Source organism: Symsagittifera roscoffensis, chromosome 10, assembly GCF_963678635.1.
Source record: "Symsagittifera roscoffensis chromosome 10, txSymRosc1.1, whole genome shotgun sequence".
Lineage (NCBI taxonomy): Eukaryota > Metazoa > Xenacoelomorpha > Acoela > Convolutidae > Symsagittifera > Symsagittifera roscoffensis.
The window spans coordinates 24769821-24792317 of record NC_087071.1 but is presented as its reverse complement, the minus strand read 5'-3'; the positions used below and the strand labels follow the sequence as shown (position 1 = coordinate 24792317).

General features: G+C 44.0%; 1 long non-coding RNA gene across 1 annotated transcript; it reads left to right on the top strand.

Annotated features, from left to right (window-relative positions):
• The first annotated feature begins 19820 nt into the window (after nucleotides 1-19820).
• Nucleotides 19821-21566, top strand: LOC134855178 (uncharacterized). Its single transcript, XR_010164457.1, has 3 exons — nucleotides 19821-19983; nucleotides 20374-20724; nucleotides 21473-21566. It is a non-coding gene; the product is annotated as an uncharacterized LOC134855178 (long non-coding RNA).
• Nucleotides 21567-22497: the final 931 nt, after the last annotated feature.

Here is a 22497-nt window from a genome sequence, read left to right as displayed (position 1 = left end):
AGAGCTATAGCAGAGAGACAAGAAGGACGACACGGGAAAGGAAAGAAGAAAGGCGCATCTAGGAGAGAGTGAACTAAAAGACAGACTATCGGGAAATGAGAATATTTACTTCAGCATCCACCATTCTTACTGGAGAATCTCTCATTTTTCTTTTACCGCGTAGGGCTATCAGAACGGACTTGATGACGGTAAAACTCAGGCGCTTTCTTATATAGTTCTTATTATCAGCGTAAGAGCAGCCATTCTTAGAGCAAAGTTTCTCCGCTAGAACAGTACAAAAGTGATCGGCCTCTTCACCCATTGCTCCATTAGTAGCAAAGACAAGGGGGTTGAAACTGTTGTTAGCAACTGCCTTGCAACTATTGTAGCGACACAATAGTTGCAACTTGGAGCGGTCTCTGCTACTTCTGCTTTTCTCTGATTCCGATTCTCAATTTTCTCGTTGTTTTCGTCGTCGCAACTATCGTTGTTGTGTCCTTCTTCGACTTTTCTGCCAAAATGGCCGTTTCTGACGTTTTTTCAGAAATATGACGTCATAATTCGAATTTTTAAAATTTTAAAATACCAGAATATTCTAGCCCTCACCGTTTGGCCAATCGTTCCAATAACGCTCGTATTCCCTCAAAATCGCCAATTCGGAAGGTTCACTACTAAAATTTCTAATATGCTGAATCTGCATTTTGATCCATTCTGGTCGAATGTGTTATACTCCTCGGACAGTCCGGTCAATGTCCTTATTGAATCTCGCAATGTTCGTAAAATAGGTACAGTGTCATCGAACAGAATTTACAAAATGCACGAAATTACTTTTATCCACGTCACATCGACTCACTGCAGAATATAAATGGCATCATACTACATCACTATAGCCTTCAAATTCTTTCATTAATCTGCACATTGAGGATATGACCTAAAATAAAAACATATTTTCCGACTTCCAATGTCAATGTCCTGATTAAAACTTTTTCTCCTAGATTTAAAAGATGTTGGTTTGCAGGACAGTCCTGCCAACCAACAAGCTAAAATTATCCTACTATGCTTCTTCCCTTCGGAAATCTCGCTTGTTATTGTCCTGAATATTAAAACTAAGAAACTCTGTGGTTAGAATGAACAATGAAACAATCTCCCTCTTCGAGAGATTACCCAAGCCTTTCATGTCACCACAAAGTGATCAGTTCTCCTAGCTGATTAAAAACAATCATGCAGGCTGGAATATTTAAATATACTCTTTCACTCAAGCCTTTCTAAATAAATAGTAAGTAAGTGTCTCTAAAGCCACTTAACTAAAATCAAAATGCAAATTTATAAATGCAACAACTTCAAAACTCAACTAAATGTTTCAGTTTTCAATTACAACTTGGTTGCTTAGTTTCTCACTTGAGTTTTTTCACACACATAAAACAATTCTGAGTTTTAACTTTTTCTTCATCACTCCTTTGTTTTCTTCTTTTTTCGTCGTTTAGAAGTTCTAAAACTTCTAAATTCTTCTAATTTCGTCTCTTTTTGCATCTCGTTTTTCGGCCATTCGTCAATGTTCCATTTCCTCCTTCTGTGACACTGACTCTGCACTCTCAGTTTCTGCATCCTGCAACACGTCATTAGCTATCCTGACGCTGTTGGAAGCCGTCCTCCAACACTTCTGCCCTTCTACCCTCTGTTTGCAACAAGGTAGGGGATCCAAGTTAGATTCTCTGTTCCTGCAGAAGCTGTTGTGGAGACACAACGTCACATTTCTCTCCAAATCTTCCTTCAACATCTCTGTCTTCTCCTTTCCACTACGTTCACTTGTCCTGGAAATTCTTTTCACAGCGGTGGCCACTGCATTCCGATGAGTCACGAGAGCTCGCTTGAAAGCTCCTGCTCCAATGTCCAGCTGATATCACTGTACACTCTGCCGTGCTTCGACATATGCTTTTTAGCATATTCGTACAACCATGCAGTCATGTTAGCTCTGAACCATGGCATCAATCGTTTTCTTGCCCATATCTTCTTCACTTCCATCGGAATGTTTAGAATTTTGCACATTGTCTCAAAAGGATCTAAATCTTTTAGACAATCTAATTTCCGCAACTGTTCTCTCATCGGCGCTTCCTGTCTATTGTTCTCTCTTACGTGAGCTTCGAGCCATCGTATCACCATCATATCTCCCACTATCACTATTGTTATGGGCTGTGATGAGTCTGGTAAACCCATGGAGAGCAGCTCTCCAGAGTCCCAGATCAACACCAGATTACTACGCTTGGGATACCACCAGGTCTGCAGCAAGCAGTGGCAGGGAAACTCGTCATGTGTCAACATGATGCTCCTCCAATTACGTTTTCCCGAAGCTTCCAGTTATGGTTCCACTTCCATCATCACTCGGTGGACTTCATCATTCTCGTATACTGTATTGTAATCTGTGACAGTTGATCCTCTCTGTCTCTCAAAGTCACTGAAGTTCCCGCTCACGTTTCCCATGAACTTCTTTCCTAGTATTGATTCCAACTCTTCCTTGGTTCTCTCTGGAACTGCTGAGAACATCTTACATAGTAACTCGTAAGAGCTCTCGGACATTCTCGCCAGTCTCACACACTTCAGCACTGAGAAGGCTTGATCCACGATCGTTCTCGTACTCTTTACATCCACGGCTACGAAGTGTACCGGGTATCTGCTCTTGCACATTGGAGCCAATGTCGAACCCACCAAATATTGTGCTCCTGATGTTCTACAAAAAGTCTCACTGTATCTGATGTTCATTTCCGTCTCGATCACTTCCCTCCATTTTCCTATGTACTTCTGCTCAGTCTGCAGAATTCCTGGGACTTCTACACTGATGGCTGTGACCATCTCATGTCTCTGTTCTAGATTCAATAGTGACTCTAGAGAACCAAACATGCTCTAGAATCCTAGTGCAGTCACTAGATTCACCTCGGTTCCTCCATGGCAATCTGCTATCAGTTCCTTTTCTGTTCTTGTTTTCATCACGACCTTCCCAAACAATACCGTCAATTGCTTGTGTTGTTTCTCTAGGGTCTTCACACAGTCCAGACCTCCACAAACGTGACCCTCCAGTCCACAGACTTCCGCCAGACAGCTACCAGGTTTGACCCAGTCTTCTGGTCCCCAGCCAGGCAACTCCACTTTATCTTCTCCGTTGCTCCTAGAGGCCGTTATCATCACATTATATATGATGTTAAGGTCACACAGGTTACAGTCTGCATTCAGTTACCTCTGCACGTCTTGTGTCGCCCGTAATATCGAGTCAGCGTTGGGACTAGGACACCATGATGGCCTCATCAATTCCCACACTGCCATCAAGCTCGTTCTCAGTAATTCATCTGAGAATCCCAACCCAAACTCCACTCTTTTGTCGGACTTTGGTACGGAAGGTGCAGTCACCTCTTCTTCCAAGACCAATCCCAATTTGTCCTGTGGATTGTTAACGCTCTTAATCGTTACAATTCTGGACGTCCAGAATCTTAGTAACACCGCCTGCTCGTAATCGAAGAAGCAATCGCGTATGTCTTCACTCAGGAAAGGGTTGTACGCTATCCCTATGATTCCGGATACGTAGCTATACGATTTCTTCTTGATCGGTCCACAGTATTCACTGGACTTCGGCATTGCCCCCACAGATTCTTTAGTGAGACTCAGCTCCTTGTTTGAGAATCTCCTGATTTCGTCTATCTTTCTCATGGGTTCTAACTCCTCGGGTTCTTTCATGTTCACCCTCATCGGTTTGCTTTGCTGCATATCTAGCAGTGCTAGCAAAAGTAAGGCTTTCGCTCGGTCATCGCCTTCCCTCAGCATCTTAACATAAGTGTTCAATGCAGGTACTGAAATCTGCTCTATCATGAATCGAATGAAACAGAGAGCGTCTCTCCGCTTCGCACACGCTACTGCTGCTCCCTCTTGGACTATCAGATCCCTCAGGTTCGTCATAAGGAAAACCTTCTCTTCTTTTGACCTCTTCCTTTCTTCTGAATCATACTCTTCGCGAGTTAGTCCCATCATGCAACAGGCAAACCTCAGTTGTAACTCTGTTCTTATGTAAGGTACTGCCACGAGAGCGTGTATTCTTGGCGTAGTCCTCATCTCTTCTTCGAAATACCTTAATACAACTGCTTTCATTGGAAGGCTCAACAACTGCTCCATCGTTTCTGCCTGTATCTCAGACGATGTTAAAGTCCCGTACGCCTTCTGCTTGAGGGTGGTGCCTTGCAACATTGTCTCCAGATAACCCTCCATGGCACCCTTGTCTTCCAGAGCCATCACGTACCCTCTAGCCGAGTTTCGGTATTCCAACATTTCCATGTATCCACCGGCCGGTTCATCTATCGACACAGCCTCCGATACCGTCAGTCGGTTATATTCCACTGGTACTAGTTATCCTGCGACATTTCATTTTCCATGATTCATGGGAGATGGCTTAAAGGCTTTCATTTTGCTCTCTCCACATTGGCTGAGTATTTCCATTTCCAAGGTTGCTCCAGTCAGAGTGCGGTCACTCCTTTTGGATTTATAACCTGTTGACTTTATTCCCGCCATGAGAATGGGTGGCACCATCGCTATATCAGTCAACATTTTTTCGGTGCCAGGCAATTGATAATCACCTTGTCCCAAGTCCATGACCTCTTCGACTCGTTTCCTTTTCGCTGAGTTAACAGCTTTCATCGATATCTCCGAATCCACCTTCGTCTTTCCGACTCTCCTCGGTATCACTCTGCTGCCTAACTTCATTTTCATCGCATTGATCTTATCAATCACCAATTTTGATCGCATCGTCCCTCTCCTGGTTCTTGACAGATACACCACCTCTCCTTTATCGTCCTGCGGTGTCATCTTGATGGGAGAATTCGCTTCACTTTCATCAGTGGCCGAGTCGATCAACAACTCACTCAGTCTCCCTTCACACTCATCAAGCTTGTCAAGGACTTCCCTCATCAAGGGTTGGTTGAGACCCGTTTTCAGAATGGACTGGGCCCATAGCTCTGAAACACTGTCCAGACTTCTTCCATGAACGCCACTCTGTCCAATTTGCATCCCGCCCTTCTCTCGTGGCCTCGATGATGTACTTCCCATTCTTCTTCGGGCAGCGTTCCCAAGAAAGGTACTCTGGTTGAGGCCTCTATTCTTCTCCTTCTAGGTGATTCCATGAGGATTCTATGGTCGTTATTCCTTGAATTGACAGGAGAGCTGCTCTCCGGCAAATTCCGTTTCATTTCCATAAAGGCTGACGGAGGCTCCAGTGTCGAGATGCCTTCATCCGCTGGCTCAGCCGTCTCCAACGTATCTGCGTTGTTCTCAAGATCACTGAAGATATTGAAATCCAGGCTGGATGCTCCTCCTGTCGATGCCCTGTCGTCTTCCCCACCAGATTGACTTGCATTTTGTTGCATGGGTTCTTCAGTTTGACGGCTTCCTCCCTGTCCGTCATCTCCTTCTGACTTATCCTTTTTTGAGCTCGAGGGTCCTTGCTTATCATTGTCGGTTCCTTCCGGTAACTTCGGTATTATCAATATACCGGCCGATCCATCTTCCTCTTCTCCATCGACCACTTTGATTTCCTCGCAGCCGAAGGGTGCTAGGAAGGTTCTCGCCTGCAGTGTTCCTCCCACTTTCATCTCCGGTTTCACACTAGTCAGGATCAAGGAGGCTTCAGGCAGTTCGGTCCTGCCTCTCATCTTCATCGGAGCTAAGCCTAATCCCGTCCATTCTTCGTCGAATCTTCCATGCTTGGGAGTCGCGGCGTTGCTTATTCGCCTTCTCCTCGCTTGATCCGTATATGCAAATCGTGTGTATTGTAACACGGCGGCATTTCTCCCTACAAAGTATAGATCCATCGTTCCCACGAAATTCCCTACTCTCCTTTCATTGGTTTCGAATGCTCTCAACCTAGGAGTTTGTACCACGGAGACTGCTCCGAGCAACATCCTTCTTATCAGAGGGAATTCAGGGATTGCCTCAGGCAGCTTCTCGTAATCACCCCAGTCCTTCCTCTCTTCTCTCACTTTATGATATGCTGCAGTGAGACGAGGCACTCTGGTTATTTCAACATTCGTTTTTTCATAGGGTCTCAGATTCCAAACTTCGGAAACACTTCGATGTGTCCTCTTTCTACTTCTCCGATGCGATGACGGAAGTGATCGTCAAAATTGATGACTGTCATCTCTGGCTCTGATATTTTCGTAAATAACAGATCTTCACTCATGAGCTCCCGCAATGTGTGCTGTTCACACCAGTTCAGTGTACTACCGTCCACGGCTGATATGAGGTTCAGGTGCAGCACCGACCTCCTATATGCCTCCACCTTAACGTCAGGAAACGCAAACGTGACTGCTGGTCCATAGTTCACTGTCACAAACTCCGTGACTCCTCTGATCAGCGCTAAGGGATCCGTTCTCATGGCAAAGCTCAGATCGGTTAACAGGGGCATGCCTCCAACATGTCGTCTAGCATCTTCCTCTCTTTCAATAGTCTCGTCTTCTCCCGTTCCAAAGCGATTTTGTTGTAAGAGATATTGGATAAGAGTGTGTCTCAGGTCTCTTATCTTATTCCACGAGTGCGTGGATTTCTTCATGTCTAAGTTCCTCACTCTCTCTCTCTCTCTCTCATCTGCTCTGGACAACATGTCAATTTCATTAGTCCTCCCAAGTTTCCGTGGGTAATCGCAATCAATGTCAGAAGTCCATCTAACCGCAGGTTTTGGATTCCTTCGGTGAGCAGCATCGCCGGTCCTTTCACGAAACTCTCTGCTCCAAATGTCACGAACAAGGCTATTAGTTCCACTATTGACATTTCCACTACTGCTTGGAGGAATTCTTTTATCAAGTAATGCGAGACTTTCGGGTAGAATTTTGCCAAGAAGGACGCGGTCCATCCGGCTCCCAACCCTTCCAGCATGCTGTCGGTCCGTTCAAAGCCCTCCTGTCCCTTCACTTCCTGGGTCCAGAAGGTTTCCAGAGTAATCAGACACATTCTGTTCACAAATTCAGCGATCTTTTCTCCGGCATTTTCCGCCAGGTTCACCTCCTTCAACAAGTAGGCATGGATTTTTGTGATCATCACAGGGCCTTGCTCAAAAGCATCTGCACCCAATGCCGCTACTCTAGGATTCAGGTGTAGCCACTGGTTGGCTTCCGGCTTGGTTCTCAAAACCAACGCCTCCAAATGAGCTCTCGTCTCTAGTGAATTTTTCCTCCTCGTGTTTTCACCTGTCACTTCCATTGCTCGGAACCAAAAGTCGTTGGACATCGCCGCGATCACTCGATGGTCGTCGTCTATTCCCGGTTTCAGTTTGAGCTGTCGACTGAAATTGGACAGTTCCAACCCCAGCACCTCGTCCAACACTAACATGTGTAGCGCATGGTCCTTGAATCCTCTCATCGCGTTTGAGATATCTGACCACACTGCAGGTAGTTCAGCCTTGAGTGGCCTCAGGTTCTCCATCTCTATCATGCGAATCGGGGCTGATATGATCACATCATATTTTCTTTCCGAAAGCAAGGTCACAATCGCATACACAAATTTCAGTCCATCCGGGAGATGTGCATACCCCGGAGACAACGCGAATACTAATCTCGGTGTCACTTTGGTGAACGACCCCTCCTTCGTCGCATCCACCACTTCACCCATCGACTCAAGGATATCTTTGATCGCTGGCCACACAGCGTTCTCTGCCGATGTAGGATCTCTGAGTCTGCTCAGAAAACCTCTACTGTGTAGATGGTCATTTTGCCAGCAAACACGATCGTAATTGGTTTCATGTCCGTCTGCCTTTGTACCCCTATAGCCAGAGACATCGATTGCAGTAGTTCCAGGTCGACCGCTGCCAACATTATGACGTCCGGCAAAAACAGAGACTTGGAGGTGTACACGAACTCTGAATTCGCTACTATCATAATCTTGGCCTTCCTCATTTCTGCTTTGTCATAGGCAGTGAAGATGGTCTCATCTTTCTTTATCGCTTTCAATCCGCCGTATCTTTGGACATCACCATCTTGATTCACTAGTTTTGGGTATATTATCTCCTTCACATGACCAGGGGGTGAGCTTACTTACCTGAACATCTTCACATGTTGTCCGATCGGCGCCCTTGTCACTAGAAATCTTCCATGTCTCCCTTCTCGATTCCTTCATCATGATTCAATCTCACGTCTTGCAATGGTCTCGCGTTCACTGGTCCCATTGTGTTGTTAGAGGGCAGTCCCTCTAGGTCAGCAAATCTCAAGGTCGTCGTGGAGCTGAATTTTATGCTAGCGGCTATCAACCAGTCTACGCCGGTTATCGAGTACAATCTGCCGATGGATAGCGTCGCTCCATTCAGCATCCTCCTTGCATCTTCGATGAAGCTTACCCTCTGGAGATCCAGCTTCATTAGCTCGTCTTTGTATACATGCCAGGGAGACGGTATGGGTCTTGACCACATCAACGAGTCTCTGCCCGGGCGTCTCTCCTCTCGACTGGTACTTGTCGTCTCCGATCTCGTGTCCGATCTAGACGTGCCGGCTGCCTCTTCGATTGGGTTGACAGGTCTTATTCTTCTCCTAGGATGGATGGTCCTCCTCATCGGCGCTTCTCCCAATCGATCCTGTACGTCTGTCCTTTGACCTGGTTCGCTGGAGCTCTGTTGTCTGTAGTTCGTGACGGCAGGAACCGTCCCCAAGCGTGTTTCCAGGCTAGGAGGCACAAAGTTAGTAATCATCGCGTCACTCGCTGTTCCTTCTTCCTTCAGCACTCCTGTGTCAAAGAGTTCCTCCTCTAGTTCGCCCAACCGCTCCTGGAAGACTCGATTCAACCAAGCTTGTCCTTCGATACTGTCGAAGTGGATGCCGTCCGTGGTCAGTCTGGCCTGATCCATAGCTCTCAACTCATGTTCGATGTCCATGAGGATCATTCTTCCGGCGTTCCGATTTGCGAAGTTCCTCAAGATGTTATTCCACCTGACGTCTCCCTCGTTGTGCCTTCTTCCTGCTGCTGTCAAGCTTCTCGTGTTCGTTGGCACAGTGCAAACGGTCAGTACCGCGCAATTGAATTTCTGCCAGAGGGTAGTAAACAAACACACCATCATTGACTCCCATAGTGCTTCCTGCTCATCTGAACCTCTGGAGATGTCATTCGTCCCAACCAGGATCATCACATTGGGGATCCTCCCTGGATTCATCAGTTCCACCATTCGCTAAAACTGGGCTGTCGTCGCGCCTCCAAAGGCCATCACCGTGGTGACCCACGAGGTCCTCAAATTCGATAGTACTCTGACCAAGCTGTCTCCCAGTATCAGATGAGATGTCCCCAGTGGTGGTTGCTGCAGGTTTACTGCAGGGCTTCAAGTCGCTCGATTGAAGCAAGCTCTCGAATCTGTCTCCGGAACTCCCGTGAAATTATATTTCATTTGATTGTTCTTTTGTACGTCTACTATGCGAGACACTTTCTTTTCTGGCATCTTCTGTATTCTTCTCTCTGTGGCCTTCGAGCTCCCCATGAGTGGCGTCACGTCACTTATCCCCTGTCTGATCACGGTCTGGGAGAGTCGTACTCTGCCCGCGTCGTCGATCGTTCCATAGGGTGCAGTCACCCCGGAACCTGGCGCATTCTTGTTGGCGACCAGTCGTCCAGCTGTCTCTATCAGCTTCCTCACCGTTTGTTCCACGACGGGGTCACCCAAGGTGTCACCAGGGTCCGGGATCGTTACTCGATTTGTCTCTGTCGGGAGCCGTGTCTCCGTTGTTTGACTCATTTCTCGAGGCGTCAAGAGCTCCATCGGGGACTGCCCACGAGGAATATTCCTTGCAGGTATCACTTTCTCCACGGCCGTTGTCAACGCCATCTGTTCCGATCGCTCTTTGTAGTCCTGCCTCAAGCGCTCAATTTCTTGACCCTGCTTTTTGTTGCAGTCTTCGAACATTTTTCTCCACATGTCTCGATCGTCCTCCATCTTGAGCATGCTTTTGGTCATCTCGTCCAGCTCCTTCTTCGTACTTTCCAGTTCATCCTTCATCTCATCCAGATCTTGCATGGTTTGGTTCGTCTGAACCTTCTGTCCTACTTTCGCCCTCTTTGGTGGCACAGCTGCTCTCAGTGGTGAACCAAACGATGCAGCCTCGCTGTTCATCTCCTGATGCATTCTCGTCAGCCCAGGTTTGGGCTTGGAGGGCATAGGCATCTCACCTGGTTGGTAAGTCCTAGAACTTCCCAATCCAGGCTCATTCGCCAAGTCACTCCCTGAGAGAGCCCCGTTTCTCCACCTCACCACTCTCATGTTCGGGCGGTCTAGTACTCCCCTCTCTCCATATGCTGCCATCAACAGGACTTCCGTGGGGCGGTCCCCACGGTTGTCATGCCCCAAGATGTTGATCAGGGCGGTCAGCAACATGACTACCTCTGGGTCCTCCAGAGCGAAGTCTCGATTGATCAGCCGACGATAGATCGCATCTATCATTGGTCCTACATATGCCTCTGCCAGGTCCATTAATTCATCCAAGTTGAAATTGTCCATACTGTTCTTCAGATTTGATTTGATTCGATTCGATTCCAAGGTTTTGACTCAAGTGAGTAATTAAATGATCAATCAGGATCTAGAAAAGAAGTCACAAATATCACACTTGTCAGTCTCACCTTAACATATATCGTTGAAATTTGCTTAAAAACAGTTCAGATAAAAAGATATTTATCCTAAAATTTATTAAAATCAATCGGTCTCTAAAATTTTGGAATTCGACCTAAGATTGGACAGTCCAAACTTTGAATCTATTCCTAAGATCGTCATTCAGTTGTTCATGGTCACTAACCCCTTCTTACCCACGATCTTAATAACATAACACATAACATAACATAGCACACATATCACACATTACACACAACTTAGTCTTTAGCCTAACACCCTCTCGCACGTCACTCAGCCTATACTTAAGTAATATTTCTTATGTATCACACGGACCAGTGGAAGCATCTTGTTCCATCAGGGCGTCATGGCCTATCCTGCGGACTTTGAGTTCCTCCTCACCCAAATAGATCTGCCCCATTTGGTCATCATCTGTTGTTACATAAGTCCTGGTGTAGATACTGATTCCATCCACGTTCAGCATCACTTGATACGGCCCATAGACCTCTAGGTAGCGTCCATGAAGTTTCTTCATGCGAGGGCCATCCGTTGTTAGTAGTGCTCGCACAGCTCTCGACTCGGTGCGTGGCTCCACCTGCCTCAGATAATCTGCATATGTGTCCAAATGCATCAAAGTGAACTCGGATGGTTCACTTAAATTTCTGATTACCTGATGTCCAGCCACTGAGATTATCGACTGTATCTTGCTTCCTTGCGGCACCATGCCGAACCTCTGACCGGAGATCACATTAAGTTTCATGCTCAAACTGCTTGGTGCTTTAGTTTCTTCGAACTCCGTTGCTTCGAAGGTATTCAGTTGCTCCTTAAGTTTCTCATTCTCCAGTTCAAGTTTCACTTTTTGTTCGATCTCTTTCGTCACCAGTTCCTGCTGCACTCTATTTAGAGCATCCCTCGCGGCTGCCCTATAATCAATCTTGAAGTCATCGGCCGCAGTTGCTGGTTCCGGTTCACGTGTCTCTTCTGTTACCGCTTGCATTTTCTTTGCCCCCAGCTCTTGAGGTTTATCTTTTCTGCGTGCCTCCGCTTCACTCAACAGGCGAGCCTTGCTGGCTTTCACTCCTGACAAAGCCTCTTCATGCCTTGGATGCTTGATGTCTGCCACTGCATCCCAGAATTGCAGACAATCTGATTTAAAATGACCTTCCAAGCTGCAAAAGAAACACCTCGGGCCGAATTTCGCAATTACCCCTCTCATGAAATCTTCATGGTCCAATTCTGACGCATCTTCCTCCTCGAGGCTAAAGCCTATTGCTTTCATGCCTTGTTTGTAAGTTGGGCATGCTGACACATGATGGTCCGTTGAACTGCAATTGGCACAAGAGCGTCTCTTGTCCATATCATCCCTTGGTTTGTACCAATTGTTCCTTTGGTTTGCTGGCCCATTGTTAAAATTGCAATAATTGTTCTTATAGTAACCAGATCTCGAAGGAGGTTTCAACAAAAGATACTCTTTTGACTTGAGCCTCAACTCCTCTGGTGTTGGCGCATTGGTTGATAGTGGTGTGTAATGCGTTGCTAGCATTGTTCGAAGTTCATCATTCTTCACATCATCGATTATTTTTGAGGCTACGGCCAGGTTCATCCTTCGGTTTGACTCATCCGGTTGGCTGCGTCTTCTCAGCATTTCCAAGTCATCGAGAAACTTGTCTATCGTTTCATCTTCTCGTTGCCTCCGTTTCTCGAAGCGCATCATCGCTTGGTGCCCCTGCACCCCTGATCCGAAACGGTTTAACAAGATTTCAAAGATTGTCTCAGCTGTGTCACGCTGATATTGCTTCTTGGCCATGACACAGTTCAGGGCTGTCCCTTCCAAGTTGCTGGTGAGCGCACTGCATTCCTGTCTCTCCGACAAGTCCTCTTCCTCGAAATGCAGCTTCATTACCTCTATCCAGGTATCAATACAGCCATCAGATTCATCTTTATAGCATCTTGGTTTCTTAAAGACTCTTCTGGACTTCTCACTGCGTTCATTGGTTCTGGATAACCTTGTAAGGAATGTCTCCAAAGACCTGTTTAGGGGTTCAAAGGCTGTGGCCATTGCCGTAGCATCCCTTGAGTGTCCCGCCTGAGTGTCCTCACACCTTGTCAAAGGCTCTGTATGCGGTGCATCCCTGCAATCCGAATCGCCGTGAGTGTTTCCCGCTTGGCCCACATGACTCCTCCCCGGGCTTGCATGCCCTCTGTTACCGGAATCACTTCTCCCAGTCGCATGTGTGCCTTGCGTTGGTCGTTCATTAGAGGTCTGTCTGTTCCCCGTTGAACTTGCTCTACTGTTCGGGTCCCATGTTCTGTTATCCCTTGTGGCATAGCCTGTTGAACTGCCCCTGCCTCTAGTGGATCCATATGTCCTCCTCTTTTGATGGTCATTGAAGTTCACCTTCGGCTCCCTGCTAGGACCTCCCGAGTTCGGTTCCCCTTCTTTTGGTCCACTCTTGCTGCTTAGTAGCCCGTCCAACCTGTCCATGATAGCCTGAGTTCGCCTCTCCATCATCGCGTCTATCTTTGTGTCAAGAGTCCCAAGAGACTGCTCTTGCTGAATTCTCAACTTCTCCATGTCGTCTCTTAAGCGTAACTCTCTGTTCCGCTTCTCTTGTCATTCGCGACAAATTCTTCGCCATATGCTCGTCCGTTCTTTCTTTCAAGCGTTTTTCGATCCTACCAACTTCTTGTCTATTGCGGTTTTTTTCTTCCCGCAGACTTTCTCTTTCAATGTGAACTGCCCTTTCTAGTTCACTCATTCTTATGGACATCTGTTCATTTTGTTCTCCTAAACTGTCCACTATGTTGTTTAAGGCTTCTTCTAGTGATGCCCCGTTATCCACGAGTGGCGTCACTAGTGGCGGTGTAACCCTGTCGGTCCCAGGTAGCTTCGTGTTGGTCGAGATCCGGGCCTTGACTCTCTGCCTCGACGTCTTTTCATTATCCACCTCAGGATCCGCCAATGCGTTGCCTAGCCCTCTGTTTCTACTCTCCCCAGTTTGCAGCTCTGAATTTGTCATAATCACGAAGTCTCTTGACTGGCCTGGTGTGTTTACCTCTTTGCTTATCGTTCTCACTACACCAAATTTGTCCCTGGTTCCAGTCTCTCTTCCGACGTATGCCTCATTCTCCTGGGTCGAACTATTGAGGCTGACTTGAGATCCAAAATCCACTTGCTCTTCTTCTTCCTCCTCCTCCTGGGATTCACCTCCATTTCCTGCGCCCCCTCCCATGGTGAATGGAAAGATGTTTCCTAAGGTGTTCCTCATCCTTTCTGAGAACGATGAAGACGTTGTTTGTTTCTCAGTTCCGCCTGCCATCATAGTGTTGTCTGTTGTAGATCTTCTAGTTGCCGCTATTTCAGTCGAGATGTCGGACAGTTCCGACATCTCCTCTCAATCCAATGTCCCGGTGGAAGTGGCAAAATCATGGCCTTGTTCTACCGGAGTAGATTCACTCGCCAGCCTTCTGCCTCTCCCTTCCAGTCCATGTACTTCCTAGTTCTCGTTCATGGCATGGTCCGTATTGACCTCCACTTCTAACACTTCTGAGTTCTTCTGACTCCTTGTTTCAACCATTCTGCCTGAAACCGTCTCCCCTTTGTCGGTCCGGCCTCGTTTGATCCGATCCACAAAAGGATCGGTCATCGTTTTTCATTGCTTTTTAGGTATGAATTTCCTAGAGCTATTACCTCGTTTAGGTATCCTTGACTTGTCTAGACTCATTCTCAATTTGTCACTTGTTAATGCCTATACACCTAATTCGATTGCTAGTGACCTTATAGTTTGACTACCAATAATAATGACACAACACAATAAATTTTACAAGATTCTATTAAATAGTGACCACGAATCCCTGTATGTTATCAGAGTACAGTTTTGTATATAATTTATTCACACTAACCGATTATCGGTCGTAAGATTTGAGGACTAGCACAATGTGATGTTATCAGTCAATTTAAAAGATAGTGCACTCACTACCCAATCAAACACAGTTTATGTTGATTTAAAATCAAAAACAAAAAGAAAAGATATAATATATAATGACAGAACATGAAGACCTCTATCAAAAAAAACGTATGTGTTTTGTACTTTTAGTCGATTGCAGTACAATAGTCGAACTTGTGTTTTAAAGAAAAGGCTTTCCCTGCTTGGTGCTGCACCAAACAGATAAAACTTTGAAGGCAGTTATTTTCTCAAGTGGGCGTCTATTGCACCCACCGAGTACTGTGTTACCTATCTGGCTTCGGACTGCCCGAGCTAGACCTACTACAATCCTCAGGGCAGTCACTTTTCACAAAAACCTTTTGGGTTTCAATCCACACCAATGAATTACGCTCTTTTTAGTTTAGACTTAGTGTCGCGAATATCCGAGTTCGGACCTGTTTTGTTTTGGTCTGGTCTTTTTTGAAAGGCAAGTTACCAGTGCAGTCACTGATTCCTAGCCTGTCTGTGTCTGCTAATAACCTTATACCTCTCACTTTAGTCTTTCTTCCGTTTACCTAAGTCCTTTAATAAAATAATACCCCTCCGGATTGGCAAAATAAGACCCTTCCGGACTAGCAAAATTTAGACCCCTCCGGATTGGGACCCCTCTGAGTTAGTAAATATAAGACCCCTCCGGATTTGGACCCATCCGAAGGAGCAAATATTAGACCCCTCCGGATTCGGACCCTCCTAATTTGAAGAGAAAAAATTTTTTTTTCTTTGACCCCTCCGGATTGGGAGCCCTCTTCTTTTGTAAAAGTAGCTTTTCGGAGATTTCCTTCTTTCAACCTATACCCCTCCGGATACGTTCTCCGATGCTATTATGCTTTTTAAATTAACTAGGAAGGGTATGTGATCCTTTCCTAGACACTTCCGGATTGAAGTTCAGCCCCTTATTTGACAATTCACGCTAACGGTGAAGAGTCTTATCACTAGCCTAACTTCGGCTCGATTAAGGTTTTCCTGTGCCTTTAGCCTTCCTTTTTTGTCTAGAACAGCCTAAAGTTATTCTATTCATTCGCTGTTACCTTTTGGGAGGGGTGTGAGGGCTTTCCTAAAAAAAATTTATAAAACGTGAAGGGTCTACCCTCCCAAATTGGTGAATTTGCTAAAAACAATCTCAAAAACTTTTCAAGCTTACTTTTTCGAAAAACTTTTGTCCCTATCAGTAAGCTCAGCTAATTTCTGATCTGTTGGTACCAAGATCAATTGGTTATACCCAGTATTTCCAAAGTTAATAACCGAAGCGTCTTTTTTCTAAAGTCAAGAAATTTCTCTCTTATAGGTTCCGCTTAACTTTTTCCGCACTTCTTTTCCTTTCGACCTAAAAATTATTGATCCGAGCTCAAAAGGTCAATACTCTTCTAGTTCAATGCAAAAGACCCGATCTAAAACGCTTTAGTTGAAAAAATTTGCGAAAAACTATGCTACCTGTACCCCTCCGGATTGATGAATCCACCAAATCAAACACGTTAAGTTCGATTTCTCTGCAACCCGGAAGGCTTTCGGGTAGCGGGTTTTAAAACTTGTAGATTCACTAGTGGAAGTTGTCCAAACAACTATTTTTACTGTCGTAATTCAAAAATTTCAAAAAAATTTCTGAATTTATAGTGTTTCGTACTATCAAAAATCGTGAAAATTCGGTTTTCGGTACCAAAATAGTTCCAACCACTTCCGAACTAAACTTAACCGGTTCTATCTATTATAGTAGTGCTGTTACGATGTAATACACTAATTTAGCGCTTTTTTCCGTTTCAAAAATTATCGATATCTCAAAAATCGCGACTTGTGGGGGGATCAAAATATCGCTATTTTGACCCTAAAACCGGTCCGTTTTCTTTGTTTTTCACTGAAAAACGATATAGGAGTATTATTATGGGCGATAGAAGTAATAATATTAGTAATACTATACCCCTCCGGGTTTGTTTAATATCCGAATTAAGGTGCTTAACTCGGATATTCGCAGTTCGGTGAAGGGTCACTACAGTGCAGCACTGTCGAGCCCCCCACAGATTACTATCTTACTTTTTGTACCAAAAGGGATACAAAACTTGTTAACGATACCCAACAGTCGATTGTTGTTGTCCTTGAGCCCCTTCTTGTTGCTCCTTGTACTGCTTGCCGGATCAGTCTTCTCCCAAGACCCTTCCGAATTGAGCGCAAATCAGCTGACCCTTCCGGATTGGGCGCAATTTATCATTAACGTGCTTAAATGCTCAAATAACCCTACAGTACAAGCCTCACAAACGGCTACAAAAATGATCGTAACAATCCTGACTGATATAAATGCCTGTAACAACAATATATCTATCAACAACAAACGGGAGGGTCGGATCACATCTTGTCTGGGGGGATGATATCTACTGATTTTTTAAAAACTTTTTTACTGTTTTTGGTTTTTTCGTTTATTTTTTATGTTTTTTGCTTTTCTTGGGTACTATACTACTTTTTGTTTGGTTTTATCTATATCTTTAAGTGTTTTTGGTCACGGACCACTCAGGAAATGACGGGACCGCGAATCCCCCCACCCTTCCTGGTTCGTGAATTTTCGGTCTTAACTAGGTTAAAAAGCTATTCACGGTAATCCGGAAGGCTTCCGCGTTCCGAACTACCCTTCCGCCCCGGCGGTTTTGGCCTATTAAGGGCGTTAATGTGAGCATCCGCTCGGCGCGGAGTGCTCGTTAACGGTTCTGCCGGTCATGATGTTAAAAAAGAATAACACCCAGGAGCACCATAAAAACATGTATGTAACATTCGCCCGGAAGATACATATCGACGGAGAACAAAACTAAGTCCTAAGACGACTGGCTAACGTCTAAACAGAGCTTTGCATGCTTTTCACCGTCGCTACCAAGCCAGTACTTTCGGTGGTCTTTCTAACATCGGGTCGACAAAAACGTTACTGCTTCGGCTTCGGTCAAAACACTCAAATTAACTTAATTACATGCAAAAATAGTGAGCTCATGGCTGGGTCTCAGTATCCTCAGACCACGAGGTCACTCCTAAAAACAGGGCTACTATTACTTATTGAATTATTATTGTTTTTGTTCAGTAGATAAAAATCATCATCTCCATCGAAGATGGATCAACCCTTTCCCACAACTCCTAGCTTCTCATCTTAGTAGAATGAATTCAGATGTTAATTAAATTCAAATCAGGACATGACACGCAAGCTAAAAGTTCATATAAGATGATAAAAGTTTCAGTCCCGAAACCCCTCCTGATTCTCGAATCCACTGAATCAAGCACGTTAAGCTTTATTTCTCTGTAACCCGGAAGGCTGGTTTCCAACCCTCACTGTTGTTAGCAACTGCCTTGCAACTATTGTAGCGACACAATAGTTGCAACTTGGAGCGGTCTCTGCTACTTCTGCTTTTCTCTGATTCCGATTCTCAATTTTCTCGTTGTTGTCGTCGTCGCAACTATCGTTGTTGTGTCCTTCTTCGACTTTTCTGCCAAAATGGCCGTTTCTGACGTTTCTCAGAAATATGACGTCAAAATTCGAGTTTTTAAAATTTTAAAATACCAGAATATTCTAGCCCTCACCATTTGGCCAATCATTCCAATAACGCTCTTGTTCCCTCAAAATCGCCAATTCGGAAGGTTCACTGCTAAAATTTCGAATATGCTGAATCTGCATTTTGATCCATTCTGGTCGAATGTCACACTTCTTCAATGTTTCCCCGAACAGTAATTTTTTCCTCATCGGTCAGGGAAATTAGCGGAGGCTCAATGCTTACATCTTTACATACACTATCAAGAACATCAGCAAAGAGATCCCGGACGCAGTTATGGCGCAGAATCACAAAACCACCTAGCCTACAACTTAGTGAGTGGTCAATGCTGTTATTTTGTCCACATTCACACTTCGTGGCCATGTTGACAAGTGGCCACTCATATCGCAAATTCAGACAATCTCTGAATTCGTCGCGGTTAAAGTAGAAACCGTGTTCTCTGGACGGCATGCAAGACAGCCAAGTTGATGTTCCCTTTGGCTGGAGCACCTCCAAGGCTCTCCTTAGAGACGGCGTGGCTTCTTGTAATATTAGATTCAATTCCGACTTAGCGTGTTCTTCGTTCCGTTTTCTGATGGCTTTGCGCTCTTCTGTGCAATACGAGGGTGGTAGCTCGCATTTCTCGATAACAGCGCTCGTTAATCTCGTGCACAACTGTTTCGAGTTCTCGTGCTCTCGTTCCGCTCGCGTAGTGGGTATGAAAACGCCTAGACCTCCTATTTTGCAGGGCAACGCTAAAACTCTGCGCTCAAAGTCAGTGATGGTTCTGCCCATAATCTTTTCTAGGAAATATCGTATGTGGATCTCTAGTTTAATTAAACCGTCGTCGATGCCGGGAATGGTGCGCATGGCGAACGACCACTTGCTCTGCATGACTTTAACAAACACAGCATAAGAAAGATGTGGTTCGCGAGTCGCCATTTCGCTTAACTTATCGATCTGTATGACACACTCCTCAATCAGTTTCCCAACGTACTGCTGTTTAAACTGCGCCGAACCTAATGTTCCCCCGAGATATCGATGGCCCTCCGTGGTAATGTTAACTTTTGAACTCGCGAAACGTTCTTCAGCTACTTTCTTGGAAGTTTCATCTTTTAATATCAGCCAGCACTTGTCTGGTCTCGGGTAGTATCCATATCTAGGGCCCAGTGACAACAATGACTCCCACCAGCTTTTCACATGCTGCAGCTTCCCGATCGAGGCGGCGTCGTCAGCGAACCATGGTTGATGGCAGAGGTGGGCTTTCAGACGGTCAATCAGAGGCTTAATACTAACCGCATAAAAAGCCATGGCAAGATTATCGGCTTGTGTCGTTCCTTCACGAGAAGTGATTTCCATTCCGTTATTGAGTATGAGGCGCACCGGTCTTCGATAGGTGTTGATAATGTAGCGCGAAAATTTGGGGCATAGCAGCTGTATATTGTAGAGGGCCGTTTTACGATTGAGACTAACTCATTTTAGTAGATAAACAACTTAGGTTTTGGGCATAGTTCGATTTTTGATATTACGCGTTTTGTCCTGCATCAGTATCACAAATTCAAAAGTATCAAACACGTACCTCCAGCTTTAGTTTGACCCTACGTGTCCTTCATCGAGACCTAAAAATTTTCGGTCACCTGGTTGTAACCTTTTTCATTCTTCTTTGTTTTCGACTTATGCTATGCTTTGCCTCCGTGTAAAATGTTCCACTTTTTCCAAATAATCAGAAATACAGTAAATAATTGTTCTTATTTCAGAATTGTTCAATGAAAGGCTGGAACTGAATTAAGAACCAAGAAATGGCGTGTCTAAGGATATTAAAAAAATTGATCTCTTAGATAGCTTAGAAAGAATGAATCTAAGCATGGAAGCAAATAATGAGTGTGTCTATTTGAGAATCGATCTATTGTGCCTTCTAATACTAGTAAGTGAAACTGAGATCAGAGCAATTCATAGATCTAAAATTTCTAAGCGAATAATTGTGTCGTAGACAATTCAATTCAATTCATAGACAATTCAACTCAATTAGTGCTATTATAGAGGAGGGATGATTGAAGTGAATACCTTTAACGACTTGACTTAATTCCTGCAATATTGTTTACTGATGTATTTATATAATGCTGGTATGGGCCCTATCCAGCTTGTGCACGATCGTACCTAAACGGAAGGGCCCCTTTCATAATCTACTTTTTTAAATGAATTGATTTAAATCAATTTATCAAAAGAATTAACATGTAACAAAAACTGAAAATGTTTGCTGACAAATTGTCAAGCTAGTTTGCTGCAAAGCTTTACAATGTATCTTTTTTTTCAGCTGTTTGTTCCTGATGTAAACTCAGCGGCCAGCGACATAGCTTCCGTTGACTTTATTGATGTGTGCGAGGTGAAATTATTCTCCCAGTCAAATACCGAGCCGTTCGGGCAGTTGTGCTCGCTATGTGTTAAGTTCCAGAATCCAGAAAAAGTCATCCAAAAAGTACCCTTAGCTTTCTTACACGAGAAGAAAAATGGCAACAATTGTAATGATTATGGAGGATTTAACGGTATGGTGGTCACTAATGATGCGAATTGGACTTCGAACGACTCTTCCGTGAATTGCAGATTGCCCGCAATTGAGGAATCGGCTCAACAGTCGGCAGTGGAAGGACTCATTTTGACATATGAAGTTAATTTTTCAAAAACTTGTTTTAAAATTGGACATCTCTGAAAAAGTGCGCTTGTTTTGCTTGGTGCATTGCAGTTTTGGTTTTCAATTGCAAGTTTGGTTACAGATTAACGCAATTTTTCAGTCACGTGGTCAGAAATAGAAATTATCCGATAAATTTGTTAAAAACTATACATTTGTTAAAGTTTTTGAATGTTTTGTAGTCTCTCCTGCTGTGAAAAAAAGCAAGGCAGATCTTTGTTGGTTGAAAATTGTATGCCCATGAAAATTCGACCTTGAAATTGAAGTGTTCGAAAAAGCGCAATCGCTTTGATCTGTTCGTTTGATTGAATCAAATTCTAGTTCAGTTTCGCACTGCCATTTTTGGGTCTCAAGCCAGCATTTCTACAGAAATTTAAGACGTTGTCCATTAAATTTGGTCACAAGTTCTGTGAATTATTTTAAAAACTACCGAAAACGAAGACAATAAGTGTAAATTCAAATTATTGGTTTGGACTTTGACAATATCTTTAATCAGTTGCAAAAAAGGGACAGACATTGTTCATTGAAAGAGTTGATTTTTTTGTAGAATTCGCCGTTAAGACAAACTCTTCCATGTTAACTTTTACTCTTTTTAATTAATTCTATAGGTCCGAATTTTTGGCGACTCTTTATATCTCACAATTGAACAAATCATAGTTTTTGATTTTTGATCATCTTAGGCCTCTCTACTTTTCAAGACGAACATATTAGAAGTCAATTTTTTTAGGATACGACAGTTGGTGTGAAACTGGATGAAGCAGATTTCAAGTTGCCAACAGTTTTCATTTCATTCGATACTCTACAGTTTCTAATAGAACAAGTAAGTTCCTGCTGACAGAGATACTTAAGTGTCAATGAATGAGGTTAAGACATTTATTATGCAGGAATATAGACATTTTTTTTTCGCGTATAGACTTTTAACTTGTTTAAATTTTTTTCGCGTTTATAACTTCTATGCGAGTCCAGCACTGGAGATGAAGGCTAAGTGCCGTACTTAGACTGGAGGTGAAGACTAGGTGAAGAATGTAGGTCGGCAAACGTCTCAGGTTCGAATCTGATCAGGATTAGATTTTTTTCAAACTGGAATTGTTCCTTTACTACAAAAAATATCGGCCTATAGTTGTCTGCTTGTTTTGTCGTTTCGACTTACTCCTGCAGTTTTTGATTTTAGTCCTTGTCTTCGTATACTTTGCTGTTTTTTCGCTTGAAATTTTTCTTCGGCTTAACTGATTTCGGCTTATATTTTATCGGCTATTGACCTAATTTCAAAGGGAATTTCAAAGGAAGCATAAGTTTTACGCTTCATTCCAGATTGTATAAATGCTCAAATTCTTAGAATAGAATACATACTTGAAACTTTTCCCGGACAACAAATATATTTGAGGTTATACGGGAAAATATTTAATTTTCGTCCACTCAGTTGTTGCTTGTTAAGTATTTTCTAAGTAAGCTTCCAACAACCTGTTGTGTCGAGCAAACCTATGGTATCATATTTGGCAGGATAATTATCCAAAAAAAACAGTCAGAGAATCAGAAAGATGACCTTTCCAAAATTCAGTTTGCTTTTTTAAAAAAAATTTCGTTTTTTTAAATTTATTTATTGAACTTTTGACAAATTTAATGGACAACGTCTTATATTTCTGTAGTAGTGCTGACTTGAGATCAAAAATTGCAGTGCAAAATCGAACTTTGATTCAATCAAACGAGCAATTTAAAGCGATTGCGCTTTTTTTGAAGTTCTCAAATTCGAGG